Source organism: Oryctolagus cuniculus, chromosome 7 (assembly GCF_051225735.1).
Source record: "Oryctolagus cuniculus isolate XC-2025 breed Fujian yellow rabbit chromosome 7, ASM5122573v1, whole genome shotgun sequence".
Classification (NCBI taxonomy): Eukaryota; Metazoa; Chordata; class Mammalia; order Lagomorpha; family Leporidae; genus Oryctolagus; species Oryctolagus cuniculus.
In genome coordinates this window covers 154,711,348-154,730,917 of record NC_142873.1, presented here as the reverse complement: position 1 = coordinate 154,730,917, position 19,570 = coordinate 154,711,348, and the positions used below count along the sequence as shown (strand labels likewise).

The following is a 19,570-nucleotide window of genomic DNA, read 5'->3' as shown; positions in this document are numbered from 1 at the left end:
TTGGTTCACCCTCAATGGTCGCCGCAGCCGGCGCACCACACTGATCCGAAGGCAGGAGCCAGGTGCTTCTCCTTGTCTCCCATGGGGTGCAGGGCCCAAGCACCTGGGCCATCCTCCACTGCACTCCCGGGCCACAGCAGAGAGCTGGCCTGGAAGAGGGGCAACCGGGACAGAATCCGGCGCCCCGACCGGGACTAGAACCAGGTGTGCCGGCGCCGCAAGGCGGAGGATTAGCCTAGTGAGCCGCGGCGCCGGCCAAGGGCACATGGTTCTAAACAGTGTCTTCTCCGTGAAGAGAAGGCAGTGGTTGCCTCAAGAGCTGTTTGCTTGTTTTAAACGTTTATTTATGTATTTGACAGGCAGAGTGACAGAGACCTGGGATGGGGGCCCCCAAGCAGCATCTTAACCATTGCACCCAGAGCCGTCTCCTGCTGAGCCTGCTTTGTGTCTGAGGAACACGAGTGTCTGTTGCGTGTTGAGCAGCGTGCACCGTAGGCAGTCACCTCGGCCTTCCACAGTTTCTGTATTGGGTGAGGGGGGATACAACAAGCAATAGCTGGGGTAAAGAGAAGTCCCGGAGAAGGAGGGCTTAACCACGTTTTGACAAACTGGTGGAATTCAAAGAGAAGTGAGCATTCAACGGGGGACCCTCCACATCCGCCGGTGGGGCCCCCAGGTGGTCTTCTGAGGACCGTGAGCCCAGTCTCAGGAGCTGGCAGTTCTGCCAGACGTGGCTGGCCGGTGCTCTGTGAGGAAGCTGTGCAGCCCGAGGCCTGCAGGTGCAGGTGGCAGAGCTGCGCAGACCCGGGCCTAGGTTTGAACTTCGGGTTTGCCTTCACCGTGCTGATCCTGGCCAGTGACTACACCTCTGCCAGCCCCCGCAGCGGCAGCTCCCCGGTGCTTTGAGGACCGTGCCGTTCTGTGAGACCATAGACCAACAGCGTCTAGCACAATACCTAGCACACAGCGAGGCCTGAGCATCATGGGAGCCACCGTTAGACCAGCAAGTCTCTGCGTGGGCCCTGGGCCTGCTCTTGGTGCGCAGTCAGGGAGCGTCTGACACCACACTCCTCGGTTGCCTCACGCTCAGGGCCCGGCAAACGCCGAGCGAAGGCCAGATGGTGAATATTGTCAGGCCCTCTGATCTTTGTTAAACCCACTGTTTTAACTGTTCTTGTGGCTCGGAAGCAGCCACACACACATTTGCAGATGTGGCTGTGTTCCAAAAACCCTTTATTTACAAACATGGGCAGCAGGCTGGATGTGGTGTGCGGGCGGCAGTTTATATAGGCACACGTGTGTGCACCGAAAAGCCCTCAGCAAGCCAGGCCAGGGGTCCCGTTCAGACAGTTGGGTTTGCCCAGGCCCATAGTTGACTGAATCTATGGGAGCTGTGGTTTTGCGGAGCGTGTCAGGTGTGTGGGGCGGGAGTGGAGCCTGCGAACCTGTCACCTGTCCGTGCATTCAGTGACGGGCAGATTTACCGAGTACCTGCCTGGCCAGCAGATGGCAGTGGGCAAGGCAGGAGAGGTCTGTGCCCTTACGGAACTGGTAGGAGGAGTAAATTGGTCCACAGACACACAGCCAGTGCCAGATCCTGGAAAGTGTTAACGAAGACATCAGTCGGAGCGATGTGATGAGGAGTGGGCGGGGCTGGGGCACACTTCCCTGAGGCACAGGCCTTGCATCCAGCATGGAACACTGGCCAGGGTAAGAGAATTACATTTTTTCTAAGAAAATAAGGGTTTTTTTGTTTGTTTTTGTTTTTGTTTTTAGATTTATTTGAGAGGCAGTGTTACAGTCAGAGAGGTCTTCCATCCACTTGTTCACTCTCCAAATTGCCGCAACAGCCGGAGCTGGGCTGATCTGAAGCCAGAAGCCAGGAGCTTCTTCTGGGTCTCCCATGCAGGTGCAGGAGCCCCCCAAAAAAATAGGCCATTTTCTACTGCTTTCCCAGGCCATTAGCACAGAGTCGGGTCAACGTGGAGCAGCCAGGACTCGAATCGGCACCCATGTAGGATGCAGGAGGCCCCCAGCTGGATCAGGTTGGGGCTGTGCTTTGCTGGTTAATGGGCTATAGCTGTTCTCAAGCCCACCTGTCAGTGCTGGTGGGAAGGCTGGGCGCTGGGCTCTTCCAGTCCTGATAGATCGCAGAACCTGAGCCTGGGCGGCTCCCTCCTGGAGAGGGACTTGGGCGAGGATTATAGGACCCATTCGGCTTCGATCGATAGTTTTGTTCCTCTGGCTTCACGGGAAAACTCTTGCAGAGCTTTAAATGCTCTGAAAACTCCTGAAGACCTGAGTGACCAGGGCAAGGATCTAAGTAAAACAACGTCTACACACATTTCCTAACCTGAAGTGGCTGCTCCTCACTTCTTCCCCTGCTCCTGACCGTAACCATGGCTGTTCCTCTGCCCTTTTCCTCAGAGTAGAGGCTGGGAGGGACCCAGCACACCTGTCCAGGACCCAGCCGTGTACAGTGGGCACTCGACCCCAAGAGCGGCCCCACCAGGCCCAGGAGGATTTGCTAATGGAGAGGCGGTAACGGCTCCTCTGAGCCCCGCCCACTCGGGTTTCAGGTGTGGTTCTCTCTTAATGAGCTGCTCCTCTGACATCAGGTTCCGGTGTGAAGCGTCGTGACACCGGTCCTTTCTGTCCCGTCACAGAACACCCGAGGCTTGGCTCTCGCTTACGCCCGTCCAGGCTGAAACTGGGGCAGGCTATTGAGGTAGCCATCACGATGCCACTTGGGATGCCCACGACCCGTATCAGAGTGCCGGTTCAGGTGCCGGCTCCGCTTCCAACCCAGCTTTCTGGTTAATGAATATCCCAGGGTGGGGGTGGGGGTGGGGGGCGGCAGCAGAGGATGGCTCAAGTGCTGGGGTCCCTGCTACCCATGTGGGAGACCCACACTGAGTCCCCAGCTCCCAACCCCGGCCCAACCCAGCCCGGCTGTTGCAGGCATTTGAGGAGTGAAGCAGAAGATGGAAGCGCTCTCTCTCTCTCTTTTTCACACTCCCCCCCCCCAATCTCTCTGCCTTTCAAACAATTAGTTAAGGGGTTGACATTGTGGTACAGTGCATTAAGCCACCACTTGCAATGTTCGCATCCCATGTTGGAGTGCTACTTCAAGTCCTGCTGCTCCCCTTCCAGTCCAGCTCCCTGCTCATGCACCTGGGAAAGCAGTGGAAGACGGCTAAAGTGCTTGGGCGCTGCCATCCACATGGGAGACCAGGATAGAGTTCTGGCTCCAAGTTTAGGCCTGGCCCCATCTGGCCATTCAGGGGGTGAACCAATGGGTGGAAGATCTCCCTCTCCCTCTGTCTCTGTCTCTCCCTCTCTGATTTTCAAATAAATAAATAAATTTTGTAAGATTTTTATTTATTTATTTGAGAGAGTTACAGAAAGAGAGCGAGAGAAAGGTCTTCCATCTGCTGGTTCACTCCCCAAATGGCCACAACAGCCGGAAGTGGGCTGATCTGAAGCCAGGAGCTTCCTCCAGGTCTCCCACATGGGTTCAGGGGCCCAAGGACTTGGGTCATCTTCTGCTGCTTTCCCAGACCATAGCAGAGAGCTGGATGGGACGTGGAGCAGCTGGGACTCGGACCAGTGCCCATATGGGATGCCGGCACTGCATGCAGAGGCTTTACCCACTATGCCACAGCGCTGGTCCCATAAATTAAACATTTTTAAAAAAATAGTTCATAAGGGGCAGAGCTATGTTTTGAACCATTTTTCTGGTTCTTGTTCTTTTCATTTCTCTGAATTTTTCCACAAATTTCCATAGTTTTTCTGTCCTTTTTAAAAAATATTTGTTTAGAAAACATAGAGGAGAGAGAGAAGATTCACTCCCCAACTGCCTGCAACAGCCAGGGCTGAGCTAGGATCCAGGAACTCCATCGGGGTCTCCCACATGGGTAGCGGGAACACAAGAACTGGATCTATCATCTCTGCCACCCAGGCACGTCAACAGCAAGCTGGATTAGAAGCAGAGTAGCCAGGACTCGAACTGGCAGCTTGATTCAGGGATGTGGGTGTCCCAAGTGATGGCTTAACCTGCTGTGCCACAGCACCTGCTCCGTGATGTCTCTCTCTTTTTTTTTTTTTTTTTTTAAGATTTATTTATTTACTTGAAAGTCAGAGTTACACAAAGGAGAGAGAGAGAGGTCTTCCTTTTCTTCTTCTTTTTTTTTTTTAATTTTTTTTTTTTTTTTGACAGGCAGAGTGGACAGTGAGAGAGACAGAGAGACAGAGAGAAAGGTCTTCCTTTGCCGTTGGTTCACCCTCCAATGGCCGCCGCGGCTGAAGGCAGGAGCCAGGTGCTTCTCCTGGCCTCCCATGGGGTGCAGGGCCCAAGCACTTGGGCCATCCTCCACTGCACTCCCAGGCCACAGCAGAGAGCTTGCCTGGAAGAGGGGCAACCGGGACAGAATCCAGCACCCCAACCAGGACTAGAACCCGGTTTGCCGGCGCCACAAGGCTGAGGATTAGCCTGTTGAGCTGCGGCGCCGGCCGGTGATGTCTGTCTTAAAGTGGTAACAGTTACTGCATCCTCCTGTCAGTCTTGTGGATCAGTCCTCCATTTAGCAAATATTTGTTGAGAAATGTGTACAGAGCAGTCTTGTAGTCACTAAGAATCAGCAGTGAACCAAGCCTACCAAGTGCTTGCCCACGTGGGGCTTACATTCTAGCAGAGAAGCCATGTGGATGGGGTCTGCCCACTGTAACATCTGTCGCCACCGTCTAAGTGTCAGCCGTGCTGCTGCAGCGGCCCTGTCCCAGACTCCGCCGCACACCAGCATGTGCCATGCAAGCTGGTGTACAGTGAGCGCTCAGTAACCGGCAGCATCAGCAGATGTTGACACCCCCCTGCAACGGGACAGGTGGGCACCCCAGCTCCTCACAGAGCCCTCTGATAACCGGTGTGGCTTTGCAACCCTGGAAGGTCCCAGATTTCCATTTTTAACCTGAAACCCATCGGACTGTACTCGTGGGCCTTGGAAAGGGGGCAGGGGTCTCCACACTGTCCCCCAGCCTATGATTTTAGACAGAGCTTTGGTGACGGCTTTCCTTTAGCAACCACTGGCTGGCTGGCTGTGTGAGGCAATCATGAGGTCATGTTACAAGTACAGTGGTGGAAAAGGGAAGTAAAAAAAAAAAAAACAAAAAACAAAAAAACACGCAGACCCAGTGAAGGTTCCTGGCTTGAAAGACTGGTTCAGGTGGCACTTTGCAGAGCCCTCTTCTCCCGCCGGCGCGACAGGCAGCCTCGCTGCGGAGCGCTCAGAACCCCGAGCAGGTTTCCCCCAGCCCCTGCTTCTGTCCCAGCAGCGGAAGAGTGGAGGAGAATCACGCACTGTGTGCCCTTTCAGGCCACCGGTTGGCTGCCAGGTCTCTGGCGTGTGCCCAGGGACCCCTTGGAGAGTTTCTTACCATTTTTCTCCTGCTTTGGAAGGCATCACTGGGGCGCAGGTGTGTGGTGCAGCGCGCAGGTGCTGCCTGGGAAGCCCACGTCCCACACTGGAGTGCTGGTCTGAGTCCTGGCCCGCCTGCTCCCCATCCAGCTTCCTGCTGGTGTGCTCCTGGGGAGGCAGCAGGCGATGGCTCGGTTACCTCCATCCCTGCCACTCTCATGGGAGACTCAGACTGAGTTCTGGTCCCCAGCTTTGTCCTGTTCCAGCCCTGGCTATCACAGGCATCTCTCTCTCTGCCTTTCAAGTAAGATGCAAATAAACAAAAGCAAAAATCAAAACAAAATAGATATCCTTTGCCCCTCCGTAAGACGTCAAGCCCTGAGTTCCCGGACAGCATACGCCTGGTCCTGTAGGGTTGGGACACTCTCCTTTCAGGAAGGGAAGATTCAACTGCTTTTGGAAACCACATTTTGTCAAATTGCCCAGGCAATTTGGTCTTCAGCCATCATTGTTGCTACACTCCAAAGAAAGCACAGAAAAATGAAATCCGTGGATAATTCTGGTTTCTGCTTTTTTCGACTTTTTCCTGGCGCTGTTCAGCAGAGCAGAGCGGGTCCCAGCCCTCGGGCAGAGGTGCTGGCGAGTGGTGACCTCGGCGGTGAGGGAAAGCTCTGGAGTGGGCTGCTGTGTTGCGTGGCGGCTGAACGATCGAGAAGCCTGCATTTCACCACACTTGCAGAACATTGCAAGCCCATGGCAAACAGGCTTTGTGACGGACCATGCCGCGTGGGGCGCCCGTGAGCCCGAGGGTGCCGCTGGCCTGTGCGCGGTCCCCTCCTGGGCAGGGGCGTTGGCTGCATGCGGACATCAGCTCCCCCAGGACACTGTTTTGCAAACCACTGAGAGGCCAGGCTGATGGTTCTGAATCGCGGGAGCTCTGGTTGTCTGGTGCTGGAAGCCATTGCAATTGATGGGCGTTGAGAAGGAGATGTTCTCCAGGCTGAAGTGGGTTGGGATCTCAAGTTCAGGATTCTAAATTTGGAGACCAGGGCTAGAGCTGCGGCATAGAAGGTTAAGCCTTTACCAGCAGTGCCTGGCATCCCATAGGGGCACTGGTTCGAGTCCCAGCTGCTCCACTTCTCATCCAGCTCCCTGCTAATGCTCTCTCCTCCATCTGCTGGTTTACTCCCCAAATGACCACAACAGCTAGGGCTGTGCCAAGCCAAAACAAGGAGCCTGAAGCTTCAACCGAGTCCCCCACTTGGGTGGCAGGGGCCCAAACACCTGGGCCATCCCTCGTTGCCTTCGCAGGAACAGAGACTTAGCCTTCTCTGCCACAGTGCTGGCCCCAATATTTTATTTGATTGATTTGAAAGAGTTGAGAGAGAGAGCTCTTCCATCTGGTGACTCTCTCCCCAAGTGGCTGCTGGCTGGGCCAAAGCCAGGAGCTTCTTCCAGGTCTCCCGTGTGGGTGCAGGGGCCCAGGACTTGGGCCGTCTTCTGCTGCTTTCCCAAGAAAAGCAGGGAGCTGGATCCAAAGTGCAGGAGCCAGGAGCTTGAACCGGTGCCTGTATGCGATGCCAGTGTCATAGTTGGTGGCTTAACTTGCCATACCTCAACGCTGGCCCCTGACTTTTTTTTTTTTTTTTTAACTTTACAATGATGCAAAAATGGTCCATGCTCCATAGAAACTATTCTTTTTGGGTTTTAAATTGGTACCTTGCTGGGCACTGGTGACAGGCAGCGTGATCCCCTCCGGTGGTGCTGGGTGGCAGCCGTGAGCACAGCGCCCCATCGCTCCACGGTTGCAAGGTAGATGCCAACACTCCGGCATGTCGGGCGTATTAAATGCGCTTTTGACTTGCAGTATTTTCAGCTGGCAGTGGCTTCATCTGGACACGAGCCCATCCTAAGTTAAGGATCGTCTGTAAACAACATCGCGTGGCGTAGCCACTTTTCCTCTGGAAAGAATGAGTGTCCCTGAAACCCAGAGGGGTGGTTTGCCTACTCAGTGCCGGTGCTGTAAACAGACTTCCAAAAACACTAGGCAGGCAGTGCCCTCTCACGTGCCAGGAGACACCCCTCCCGCACAGCGTACCTGCTGCAAGGGGCCACCCCGGGGGCTGGGGGGCAGAGGGGGCTGAGGGGTCACCTGGGGGGCTGGGGGGGCTGAGGGGCCGTCCCCGGGGGCTGGGGGGCTGAGGGGGCTGAGGGGTCACCCTGGGGGGCTGAAGGGGCTGAGGGGCCGTCCCCGGGGCTGGGGGGCAGAGGGGGGCTGAGGGGCCGCCCCCGGGGCTAGGGGGCTGAGGGGCCGTCCCCGGGGGCTGGGGGGCTGAGGGGGCTGAGGGGTCACCCTGGGGGGCTGGGGGGCTGAAGGGGCTGAGGGGCCGTCCCCGGGGCTGGGGGGCAGAGGGGGGCTGAGGGGCCGCCCCCGGGGCTGGGGGGCTGAGGGGCCGCCCCCGGGGCTGGGGGGCTGAGGGCTCTGCAGCGCAGTCTGATGCTGAGGTTGAGTCAGACTCATCTAATCATAGCTGCCACTGGTTAAGTTCTTTCAAGAGGTGACGTGAGGTGAGGTGACAAGTCACCCTTCCTTAGCCTGCTGCGGCTGTCTAAACATTCTCTCTTCTCTGGTTGGTCTCCGTGGAGCCAACAGGGAGGCCGCTGTTACCTGGCACCTCCTCCCTGGGTGGAAGAGAGCAGTGCCCCAGGTGGCGCCAGCTGGTTGTCCCTGCACCCACGGCCTGTGCCCTCTGCGGCAAGCAGGAGTGGAGTGTGCGCAGGCCGTGCTCAGGGAGTGGAGCCCATGGTGGCCAGGCAGGTGGAGCAGGCGTGTGTACAGCCTGGCAGACTCCCCTGATGTCACTGAGCGGGGATTTTTTTCTGGGTCTATAAATATAGACGTGTGACCCACCTCCTCCCCCCTGCAGCCTCTGGGTCGTTAGCAGAGTTGGAATCCAGGTCTCTGCTCTGCTCTGCTGGGTAACCTCACAGCCTCTTGTTGGTCTTGACTGATCGGGGAGGAAGAAGGGAGCGACCTGTAACGGCCGCGTTTCCATTTGTCCGTTTCTGGTCTTCCGCGGCTTGCTTTGCGTTACCTCGGAGGGGCCGGTCTGGGAAGTTTTCTTGGTACTAACCAAAGCGCTGGAAATTGTTTCGTGGTTGTGTGTCTGTAGCAGAAAGACAAGTCAGCCGCGCAGAGTGGGGCTGGCCCTGGTTAAAACGCTCTGAGTCAGACGGTTCTTGGCTTGCTGGACTGTGCCACCCACATTTCCCCGAAACCACGGGGTCTGGTGCAGGCCTGTGGTGGTGTCTTCCTGGAGCAGTGGCTGCATGGTGAAGGGGCTCCCTGTCCTCCTGGCTTTGAGACAGGCCAAGATAAGCCCAGCCACCTCTTCCCGGTCCTGGTGCCTGAATGCACCAAAAAAATCGGTGAAAGAAAAAATTGGTGAAAAGAAAAAATCGGCTGAAGAGCAGCTCCTCCTTCTGGAATGTTCACTGAGACTGACACAGAGGCTCCTGCTCACAGACTTCAGGGGAACAATGTCTTGTAAACCAAACCAAAACCAAACCAAAACATCACTCTAAGAGTGAGGGTGAGATGCTCTGCTCCCTCTTCATTCTAATTTTCTCTCTCTCTTTCTTTCTTTTTTAAATGCTTCTTTATTTATTTGAAAGTCAGAGTTACACAAAAAGAGAAGGAGAGGCAGAGAGAGAGAGAGAGAGAGAGAGACAGACAGACAGACAGACAGACAGAGAGGTCCTCTATCCAATGGTTCACTCCCCAGTTGGCCACAATGGCTGGAGCTACGCCGATCCAAAGCCAGGAGCCAGGAGCTTCCTCCAGGTCTCCCACGCTAGTACAGAGGCCCAAGGACTTGGTCCATCTTCTACTGCTTTCCTAGGCCATAGCAGAGAGCTGGATCCTAAGTGGAACAGCCAAGTCTCAAACCGGTGCCCATATGGGATGCTGGCACTGTAGGGTGCGGCTTAACCTGCTGTGCCACAGAGCTGGCCCTGTTCTCATTTTCTTCCAATGAGAATGTTCCAGCCTTCCACGGTCAGGCACATGGCCTTGCCCGCCCCTCCCCAGGGTGGTGGAGCCCTCCTGTCCCTCCTGTCCAGACTGTCCTGCTCTGTACCTCGGCTTCCCTGCCACCCTTTCGGCAAAACTAGTCAGAGGCGTTTCTGGATCTGTTGTCTCCTGTTCCTTCTCTTTCCCTTTGTTTCTTCCATCCTTTCTTCTCTCCATTTTCCCATCTCCTCTTCTCCCCATCTCCACTCTCCAACCCAAGCCCCCACTGAGCAAAAATAGGCAGACTGGTTTACTGAAGCCCCATGCACAGCCCTGACCCCTCATGCACTGTCTGGAGTCAGCTGCACCCCGATCCCTCCAGTGTTTGATGCAGAGAGCCATAGATAGTTCTGTGCATAGCACTTCAGTGTAAGGATTCTTTTTCATAGAAGAATCCTAGTGCCACTATCACATTAAAAAAAAAAAAAAGATGTATTTATTTGAAAGGAAGGGAGAGAGGGAGAGACAGAAGGAGTGAGATCTTCCGTCCTCTGGTTCACTCCCCAAATGGCTGCAACAGCTGGGCGAGGCTGAAGCCAGGAGCTAGGAACTCTGTATCCTGGTCTCCCACTTGGGTTGCAGGGGCCCAAGCACTTGGCCATCTTCTGCTTCCTTCCCAGGTGCACTTAGCAGAAATCTGGATCGGAAGCAGGACAGCCAGGACTCAAGCCAGCTCTCCTTATGGGATACCCGTGTCATAAGTGGTGACTTAACCCACAGCACCACAGCTCTGGCCCGTGTCATGCTTTTAAAAATTAATAATAATATTTACTTAAAATCATCAAATACTGCCAGCCAAGTTTTCAAGTTTCCGTTGCCTCCTCTGTGTCATTGTTAACATACTGGATTTGAAGTAGGATCCACATAGACTCCTGCCATCCCTGTGAACGGCCGCCAGTCCCCTGCCCCTTCACCCAAGCTGCCCTCCCCAAGGCTCCCGGCACCTCCCTTTCAGGCCCTCGTCACCATGACCCCAGTGACCCACTCGTGCCCTCCGTGGGGAAACCTCCTTCTCTTGGCTTCCAGAGTGTACCCAGTCCAGGGCCCGGGTCGGCCTCATCGGCTGTGCCTTCACAGTCTAAAGCAGAGATTCTCAGGCTCGGCTGGGTGTTTCAGAAGAAGTGCTGGCTCCTGGGCCCTGCCTCCAGCGTCTCCCACTTAGTTGGTTTGGGCGGGCGTTTTGTTTTTCAAGCCCCCCAAGTGGCTCTGTTTTGCCGTGTGAGTGAGGACCCCAGTGCTCACTTGGGAGCCCCAGCAACTTAGCACTGAGACGCTCCTCCGGCACCCACCGTGGTCTCATCCGCGGACACAGCTGCTAAAAATGCCACCTGAAGGCTGATGGCGCTGACCTGCCCCTGACCGCAGGCCGCCTTCCACAGCTGTCTTGTGACATCTCCTCTTCGACATCTGATGGGGATTTTGAACTTACCGCAGCCAGAGCAGAACTCCACCTGATCTAGAAAGTTAGAAAGTGCACTGCGTTCGGTTGCTCAGAACAAAACCTTAGCATCATTGTCCTCTCTCTCTCTGTCTCATGAAGTTGGGTTATTTATTTTGGGCATCTGTGGCAGTAAATGAGATCTCAGTGGTGGTGTGTGTCTGACCGATCTCTGCACTGAGCATGGCAAGAGGCCCGGGAATTGAGGACCGGATCCAGAGCAGGGGGTGGGGAAGGTGAGAGAGCTGGACATTGAGCCCAGCACGGAAGAGGCAGGAGTGTGGTGAAGGGGCCGCGTCCCGTCTGCTTGCGTGGGCTCCTGTGTCTCTCTGAGGCCGAGGAGGTAGCTGGCTCTAAGTGGCCTGTCTCAAGGCAGCTTTGTCAGAAATCCTGCGTCACGTGCCAGTGGTGGGCAGAGAGAGCATGACTGCTTCTTGTTCCATTTTCCATTAGAGATGAAATAAAGATCTCTTTTTTCTAACTTCTCTCGAGGGCATGAGGGAAGTAGGCAGGCGGGGAAGGGCCGGGAGGTCTTAGGTCTCGTAAGATCTCATGGGCCACAGGCAGGGACTAAGCATTGGGTTCTCTACAGACGTTGGTGGAAGTGCGCTGAGCCAGAATGAACCAGCATAGCTGGGGCAACATTGCCTGGAATTTGACTGAGACCTTGGCAGTGAAAATTGGGACACTTGGAAATTCAGTTTGAGGATTTGGGACTTGAGAATGCAGGGCCCGGATCACTGGATCCCAGGCCGCGCAGTTTTGCAGTGAGAACAAAGGGAGGAAGACGCCGGATCCCTGGAGAGAGGGGTGAGCGCCTCCTTTCTCTCAGACCCCCGTCTCACCCACTGGCAAAGCCCCAGGGCTCTTTCAGATCCTGAGTCTGACCCCTCCCTACTTCTCCCTCTTTCCAGTCGGATCCAATTCCACCGGATCTGTGCACACAGATCACCAGTCTCCCTCCCCACCCTGGCCTTGCACAGTCAGTATGCACACCACACAGCAGGCACGGCAGCCCTGTGGCCAGCACACTGGGTTATGTTCAACCCTTCCTGTAGCTTCCCAAAGCCCCTGCTGTGGCCTGTGTGGCTGTGTGTGGCCTGGTTACCTCCCTGACCTCACCTCATACCACTCACATCCTCCCTCTCGGTCCCAGCCATGCTGTCGCCTCGCTGTTGCTCCTGCCCCAGGACATTTGTGCCTGCTACCCCTCTAACTGGAGTGCTCTTCCCTCGGGTACCACAGTGGTCACTTCAGAGAGCTCTTCTGTGAACCCTGTTTAGAGCAGATCCCCACACCCTTCTTGTTTTATAAATAGCACTTAATCACTCTCTGGTGCCACATTATGTAATTGCTCACAGTTTCTCTACAACCAGAATGTTCGTTTTTTGAGGGCAAGTATTTGTAGACCTCCGTATAAGAACAGGGTCTGCTGGGTCTGGAGCTGTGGCATGGCAGGTAAAGCCGCTGCCTGCAGTGCCGGCATCTCATATGGGCACCGGTTCAAGTCCTGGCTGCTCCACTTCCGATCCAGCTCTCTGCTAGGGCCTGGGAAAGTGGATGATGGCTCAAGTCCTTGGGCCCCTGCATCTGTGTGGGAGACCTGGAAGAGGCTCCTGACTTCAGATCAGCCCAGCTCCAGCCATTGTGGCCATTTGGAGAGTGAACCAGTGGATGAAAGACCTCTCTTTCTCTCTCTCTCTCTTTCTCTCTCTGCCTCTCTGTAACTCTGCCTTTCAACTAAATAAATACATCTTTTTTAAAAAGAAAAGAATAGAAAAGAAAAGAAAAATACATGACTCCTTAAGGCGCCACTACTAAGCTTTGGGCACAGGCAAGCTCCCCAACCCAGCCTGTCCCAAGTCTGCATTTCTTGCTGCCTGTGCTCAAGGCCATTACCAGGGGTCCACAGACTTTCTGGAAAGAGCCAGATAGTAAAAGTTTTAGGTCACACGGTCTCTGTTGCGTCTGAGATCGTGTAGAACAGCTGGGTGTGGCTGTGTTCCCATAAACCTTTATTTACAGCATAGGGGGTGGGCAGACCAGCCCTGGCATGCTGACCCCGCCCCAAACTCCTTAGTGACGTTTTCCACCTTTGCCGCAGATCCACGTGGACAGAACCGCTCGACGGTCTGATCAGCAGACGTGGGAGAAGCTCCCCTTGGAGCAGCTGTGACTTCGGTTAACCACACAGAACACCTCCTACTCCTGGGGAGAGGCCAGTGTGGGCTCAAGGTGGAGTCACGCCACTTTCTTCTTGGAGGACCCACAGTGGCTCTGCTCCGTGGCCGTCTCCCGGGAAGCAAAACTGTGGAAGAAGCTGAGCTCCCAGCCACTGTGGGCTTGCTAGTTCTCATGATTTAAAGGATAGGGGACTGTGTTTTTCTTCTTTGGACGTAGTAGAAGGGAATTTAAACAGAGTCTAACAGTTTATATATGAAGGAACTTTAAAAAGCTCATGGAAAATTTAAAAGATGTTTATTTTGGTGCAAGAAATTTTTAAATTCTTCTATCTCTTTTTCATAATATGTATTTTTTATGAACTTTTAAAAGTTTATTTATCTGAAAGGCACAGTTGTGGGGGGTGGGGGAGGAGAGACAGAGAGAGAGAGAGATCTTCCATCTGCTGGTTCACTCCCCAAATGGCCGCAATGGCCAGAGCTGGGCCAGACTGAAGCCAGGAGCCAGGAGCATCGTCCTGGTCTCCCACCTGGGTGCAGGGGCCCTCGCACTTGGGCCGTCTTCCGCTGCCTTCCCAGGCACATTAGCAGGGAGCTGGATTGGAAGTGGAGCAGCCAGGACTCCACCGGCACCCACATGGGATGCTGGTGCGGCAGGCAGTGGCTTTACCTGCTGCGCCACAGCACTGGCCTCATTGATGAGCTTTTTAAAGACCCCCCATACGTTATTCATTAGGGCTCTCGAGCCCAGGTTTGATGAAAAGACCTGGATTTAAAGTCTGACTCTGCCACTTACTCACTTGGTGACCTACTTTATGGAGGTTGCTTGATGGTTAAATCGTATTTGTAGGGTGTGTCATCCACATAACTGCTCATGCTTGTTAGATGTTTATGAGGCATCGTATACTCTGGTAAATGCGGCGTTAGGATTGTCTGAACCCTCATGACAACCTATAGGGATGGCACTGGTACTAAGCCTGTTTCACAGATGTGGAAACCAAGTTTAGAGAGGTTGGGTAACCTGTCCAAAGTCACGCAGAGTGCATAGTAGAGTCAGCACCCTCTTCATTCTGCTGTCTTCTTAGTGTACGTAGTAAACACTCAGGAAAGAATGGCTCTGACTGGGGCTGATGCTGGCTCCACCAGCAGGTATTGAATGCAACCAAACAGTAATTAGGCATGAAAGATGGTGATTGTGCTTCTAAGCTTAGCAGTGTTTGTTACGCTCATTCCATCAGTTCTGTTGTTCAGGTCCTCTTTTTTTTTTTTTTTTTTTTTTTAAGATTTTTTATTTGAAGGGCAGAATTTCAGAGATAAAGAGAGGGAGAGACACAGAGACAGATCTTCCATCTGCTGGGTCACTGCCCAGATGGCCACAATGGCCGGAGCTGGCCCCATCCAAAGCCAGGAGCCAGGCATTTCATCTCCCACATGGGTGCAGGGGCCTAAGTATTGGGCCATCTTCTGCTGTTTTTCCAGGTGCACTAGTTGGGAGCTGGATTGAAAGTGGAGCAGCTGGGACTTGAACCAGTGCCCACATGGGATGCTGGTACCGCACCAGAGCTTTGCCCACTGTGGGGTCCTCATTTATGTAATGTTGTCCTCCTGTCCCCATTGTTTCAGAGGTACTGGTCTTATTGCTGCAAGAAGTGGTTACCTGCTGCTGTCTCACTGTGGCCAAGGGAGACGCCCCTGTCGTCTGTTTACCTTTAGGTTGTGCTGACCAACTCCTGAAGTCTGAGTTCAAGCTACTGACAGCTTCTCAAGTTCTTCTTCTTCTTTTTTTTTTTTTTTTTTTTTAAGATTTGTTTACTTGAAAGTCAGAATTACACAGAGAGAAGGAAAGACAAAGAGAGAAATCTTCCATCCACAGGTTCACTCCCCAGGTAGCCATAGCTGCTGGGGTTAGGCCAGGCCAAAGCCAAGAGCCAGGAGCTTCGTCCGGGTCTCCCACGTGGGTGCAGGAGCCTAAGCACTTGGGCCATCTTCTGCTGCTTTTCCCAGGCCATTAGCAGGGAGCTGGATGTGAAGTGGAGAGCCAGGACACAAAACGGTACCCATATGGGTTGCCAGTACTGCAGGTGATGGCTTTACCCTCTACACCACAGTGCTGGCCCTAACTCCTAAGACTCTTTTTTTTTTTTTTTGCTAAAGATTTATTTATTTATTTAAAAGTCAGAGTTACACAGAGAGAGAAGGAGAGGCAGAGAGAGAGAGAGGTCTTCCATCTGCTGGTTCACTCCCCAGTTAGCCGCAACAGCCGGAGCTGCGCCTGTCTGAAGCCAGGAGTCAAGAGCTTCTTCCAGGTCTCCCATGCAGGTGCAGGGGCCCAAGGACCTGGGCCGTCTTCTACTGCTTTCCCGGGCTATAGCAGAGAGCTGGATCGGAAGTGGAGCAGCTGGGACTGGAACCAGCGCCCATATGGGATGCCGGCACTGCAGGTGGCAACTTTACCCATTAGGCCAGGCGCTCAGATTCTTGTGTCATTGTTTTGTAGACATTCTTTTTCTTCTCGCCCCTTTTGGTATCTGTGCTAGATCGTAATAATGACTCAAGCTCTCCTTGGTGCCTGAGAAAATGGAAAATCCTTGTTAACCTGCTTGCTGTAGGGAGCGCTTTAAAAGAACTACCTGCTAGTAACCTGCCAAACAGAATATTAGCTGCCAAGAGGGGGCAACCTCATTGTGACTTCTTTGCGCCTGAATTAATGTTTAACCAAGGGACAGGTCATTGGTTTGACCAAAAAAGTGGATTTGTTATTGTTAATAATCTGGATTGATGTTTACTGAGCATTTGCTTCTTACCAGGATCTGTGCTAACCCTCTCGTGTGCCTTTTATCATCTGAACCAGCACTGTCCAGTAGAACGCCTTTCAGTGATGGACGTGCCCTGTGTCTGCGCAACCACACGTCCAGTGCAGTAGCCACTAATCACGTGTGGCTACTGAGCATTTAGAGAGTGACCAGTGCGATGGCAGGAGTGGGGGAGGCAGAGCAGCCGTGGCCCAACCACATGGGAGACCTAGATTGCGATCAGGGCCCCGAGCTTTGGCCCTGGCCCAGCCCCAGCAATCGCAAACATTCGGAGAGTAAATCTGCAGGTGGGAGCTCTTTGTCTGTCTCTATGTGTCTCTCTGCCTCTCAAACAAATTTTAAAAGTGCAGGAAATAAGGGGCCAGTGCTGTGTAGCGGCTAAAGCCACGCCTGCAACCCCGGCATCCCACATGAGCGCCAGTTCAAGTCCCAGCTGCTCCACTCCAGTCCAGCTCCCTGCTAATGGCCTGGGAAAAGCAATGGAGGGTGGCCCAAGCGCTTGAGCCCCTACCACCCTTGTGGGAGACCCAGATGAAGCTCCTGGCTTCAGCCTGTCCCAGACCCAGCTGTTGCAGCCATCTAGGGAGTGAACAGGCAGCTGTAAGAGCACTTTCTGTGGGACTGGCGCTGTGGTATAGAGGGTTAAGCCTCCATATTCGGTGCCAGCATACCATATGGGTGCCAGTTCAAGTCCCAGCTGCTCCGCTTCCAATCCAGCCCCCTGCTAATGTGCCTGGGAAAGCAGCAGAGGATGGCCCAAGTTCTCAGGCCCCTGCACGCATGTGGGAGACCTGGAAGAGGCTCCTGGCTTCGGCCTGGCCCAGCTCTGGCGTTGTGGCCATCTGGGGAGTGAACCAGCAGATGGAAGATCTCCCTCTCTATCTCTCTCTCTCTTTCCCCTCCTTCCGCTCCCCCCTCCCTCTCCCTCTCCTCTTCTCCCCTCCTCCTTATCTTCTGCATCTCTGCCTTTAAAATAAATAAATCTTTAAAAAATAAAATAAAATCTCTTTTTTGGTCTCTGTCTCTCCCTCTCTCTGTGAACTCTGGCTTTCAAATTATATATATGTGTGTGTGTGTGTGTGTGTGTGTGTGTGTTATATAAATATGTAATTTAATTAAAAAATAAAATGTGGCTAGTGTACCTGAAAAATTGAATTTTTAGTTTTGTTTCATTTCAATTCATTTCGATTTAAATAGCCATTGGGTCTGGCGTTGTGGTGCAGTGTGTTAAGCTGCCACCTACATCCCATATGGGTGCCTGTTCAAGTCCCTGCTGCCCTACTTTCTATCCAGTTTCCTGCTAATGTGCCTGGGAAAGCAGCAGAAGAGGCCCAAGTGCTAGGCTGTCTGCTACCCATGTGGGAGACCTGGTTGGAGTTCCTGGCTCCTGGCTCTGTTCTGGCCCAGCCCAGCTGTTGTGACCATTTGGGGAGTGAGCCAATAAGATTTCTTCCTCTGTTTCTCCCTCTCTCTGTAACTCTGCCTTCCAAAAATAAATAAAATCAATCTTTAAAGAAAGGAACTAGTGGCTACTGTATTGGACAAATCAGCTCTAAACAATCCTTTTAATTCATTTTATAGATGAGAAAAAAAACAGGTTTAGAGAGTTAAGTAATTTGCCAAGGACGACAGTGCTGCAGTAGCAGAGTCGGGCTTTGCGTCCATGCTTCCTGCCTCTCCACTAGAAGGTGGGGTCCGTCTGTGCTGTAGTTGTTACAGGAATTATCCCGCGGATGTACTCACAATACCGTGTGTGGGTATGTGATGCGCATTGAAATAAATGGTCGACTCCTGGCTGCTCCTCTTCCGACCCAGCTCTCTGCTAATGGGAGGGCAGTGGAAGACGGCCCAAGTGCTTGGGCCCTGCACCCGCGTGGGAGACCCGGAAGAAGCTCCTGGATTCAGATTGGCTCAGCTCCAGTAATTGTGGCCATTTGGGGAGTGAACCAGAGGGTAGAAGTCCTTTCTCTCTGTCTCTCCCTCTAAAATAGATAAATAAACCTTAAAAAAAAAAAAAAGAAAAAGAAAAAGAAAACAAATACAATAGAACTGTGTGTAGTGATACAGAAGTAGACGTTTCATATATCTTTAAGGCAAAGCAAACTTCAGGACATTTGTATAGCGTGATCCTTTTTAGTTTTAGTTCTGTGTATATGGGAGAGATTCAGGATACACTCACGCTGGACTGTAGACTTAGGTACAGGGGAGTGGAGGCCTTTGGACTGTATACACACCCCGTGTGTCTTACGTTTTTACAATGAGCAAATGTTTTCAGTGTTTTATTTCAAGGCATCTCGGCCTGAGAAAGGAGTCTGAGTTCCAGTCACAGATGCAGCATTTAGCTAAAAATAACTTCAAGGGCTTACCCTCTTCTTAGCCTCTTAGACGCTTTCTCTGTTCAAAAATAAATGAATAAATAAATAATTTCCCGTAGTTCTCAAGTGTTCTGGTGGGGATGGCTACTTTTATCATCAAGGAAATTAACACACGTCTCCGATGGTTTGATGAGGAGGTTGCGCTGGGTCCTAAGACTCCTCCCAGCTCTAACACCTAAGACTCTCTTTTCTGAGGTTTTAACATTAAAGGGGGAAAATGCTGTCCGTCCTGAGGTGCCCGGAGTGCCCTCAGCCGTGGTTGAGGGAGCCGTGTGGCTCCCATGGGCCACTGCGCGTCCTTTCAGCACAAGGTGCCTGCTTCCCGGTGCCCGGATGTGCCTGCCTTGGGGAGGCGGAGAGAGGGCGGGCCCCAAAGGCGCTGGGGTCCGCCCCCACCAGCAAGGCTGCTGGGCTTGCTGCAGGCCCAGACAGAGCGACTGCTTGTGTGGTGGGGGCTGAAGGGTCGGCCTCCCTCCAAGAGCACATGCGTCCTCGTGTGGCTGATGTGTCTGCCTGCTGCCGCTGTCTGCTCATTGCTCCCGAGAGTTTAAACCGCAGGCCAGGATGCAGGGGCCTGTGTTCTCCCTTCTGGCCAGGATATGCTAACCTGAGCCTGGCCAGACCTTCCTCCTGGGGCTTCCCTTGAAAGGGGCTGTGGGGAACTCGGTCCAGGCGTCCGGGCTTCTGTAGCCTCACCACGGCCGACCAAGCCGCCCTCGCCCTCCTCGCCTGTCGGGTCTCATCTCACCCACCATCCAAGTCGTCCTGTACCAGTCCAGCCCAGGAGTGATGTCCTTCTTGGTAGAGGACTCCACACAAGCCTGGCACACACCCAGATCCGTGCCCACTTTGTCAGCTTCCGCAGGCAGGCCCAGTGCCCCGTGTCAGTCTTTGGCCAGCACGCCATCAGAGCAGGCGACCCAGTCCATCCGCCCTCAGTGTGTGCAGAGGGCAGCCCCAAGCAGGGCCACTGGGTTGCACAACTCTGGGGTGTGGGTGGCATTTATAGAGATAGCACTGTACGTGGTGTCCTTGGAGTGGTGCAGTACATGGTCCTGGCCCAGGCCCAGGCCCAGCCCCACCTGAGACCCCACGTGGACAGGGAGTCCCTCAGCACATCAGATTGTCACTGTGCAAAGTGCTCGCTGAGGACCTGCTGGGCGCTGGGCCGGAACCTCCCGGACAGGGTGCACACCTGGGCAAGGCGGCGTGAGAGGCGCTCTCTGTCGGTCCTCGTGGACCTGCTGCCTTCCCGACTCCAGGACTTTACACTTTACG

The 19,570-nt window shown here is 53.7% G+C and overlaps 1 protein-coding gene across 3 annotated transcripts in view; it reads left to right on the top strand.

Annotated features, from left to right (window-relative positions):
• Positions 1 to 19,570, top strand: part of PLEKHM2 (pleckstrin homology and RUN domain containing M2) — a 38,889-nt gene that overhangs the window by 3,396 nt on the left and 15,923 nt on the right. The window lies entirely within an intron of this gene.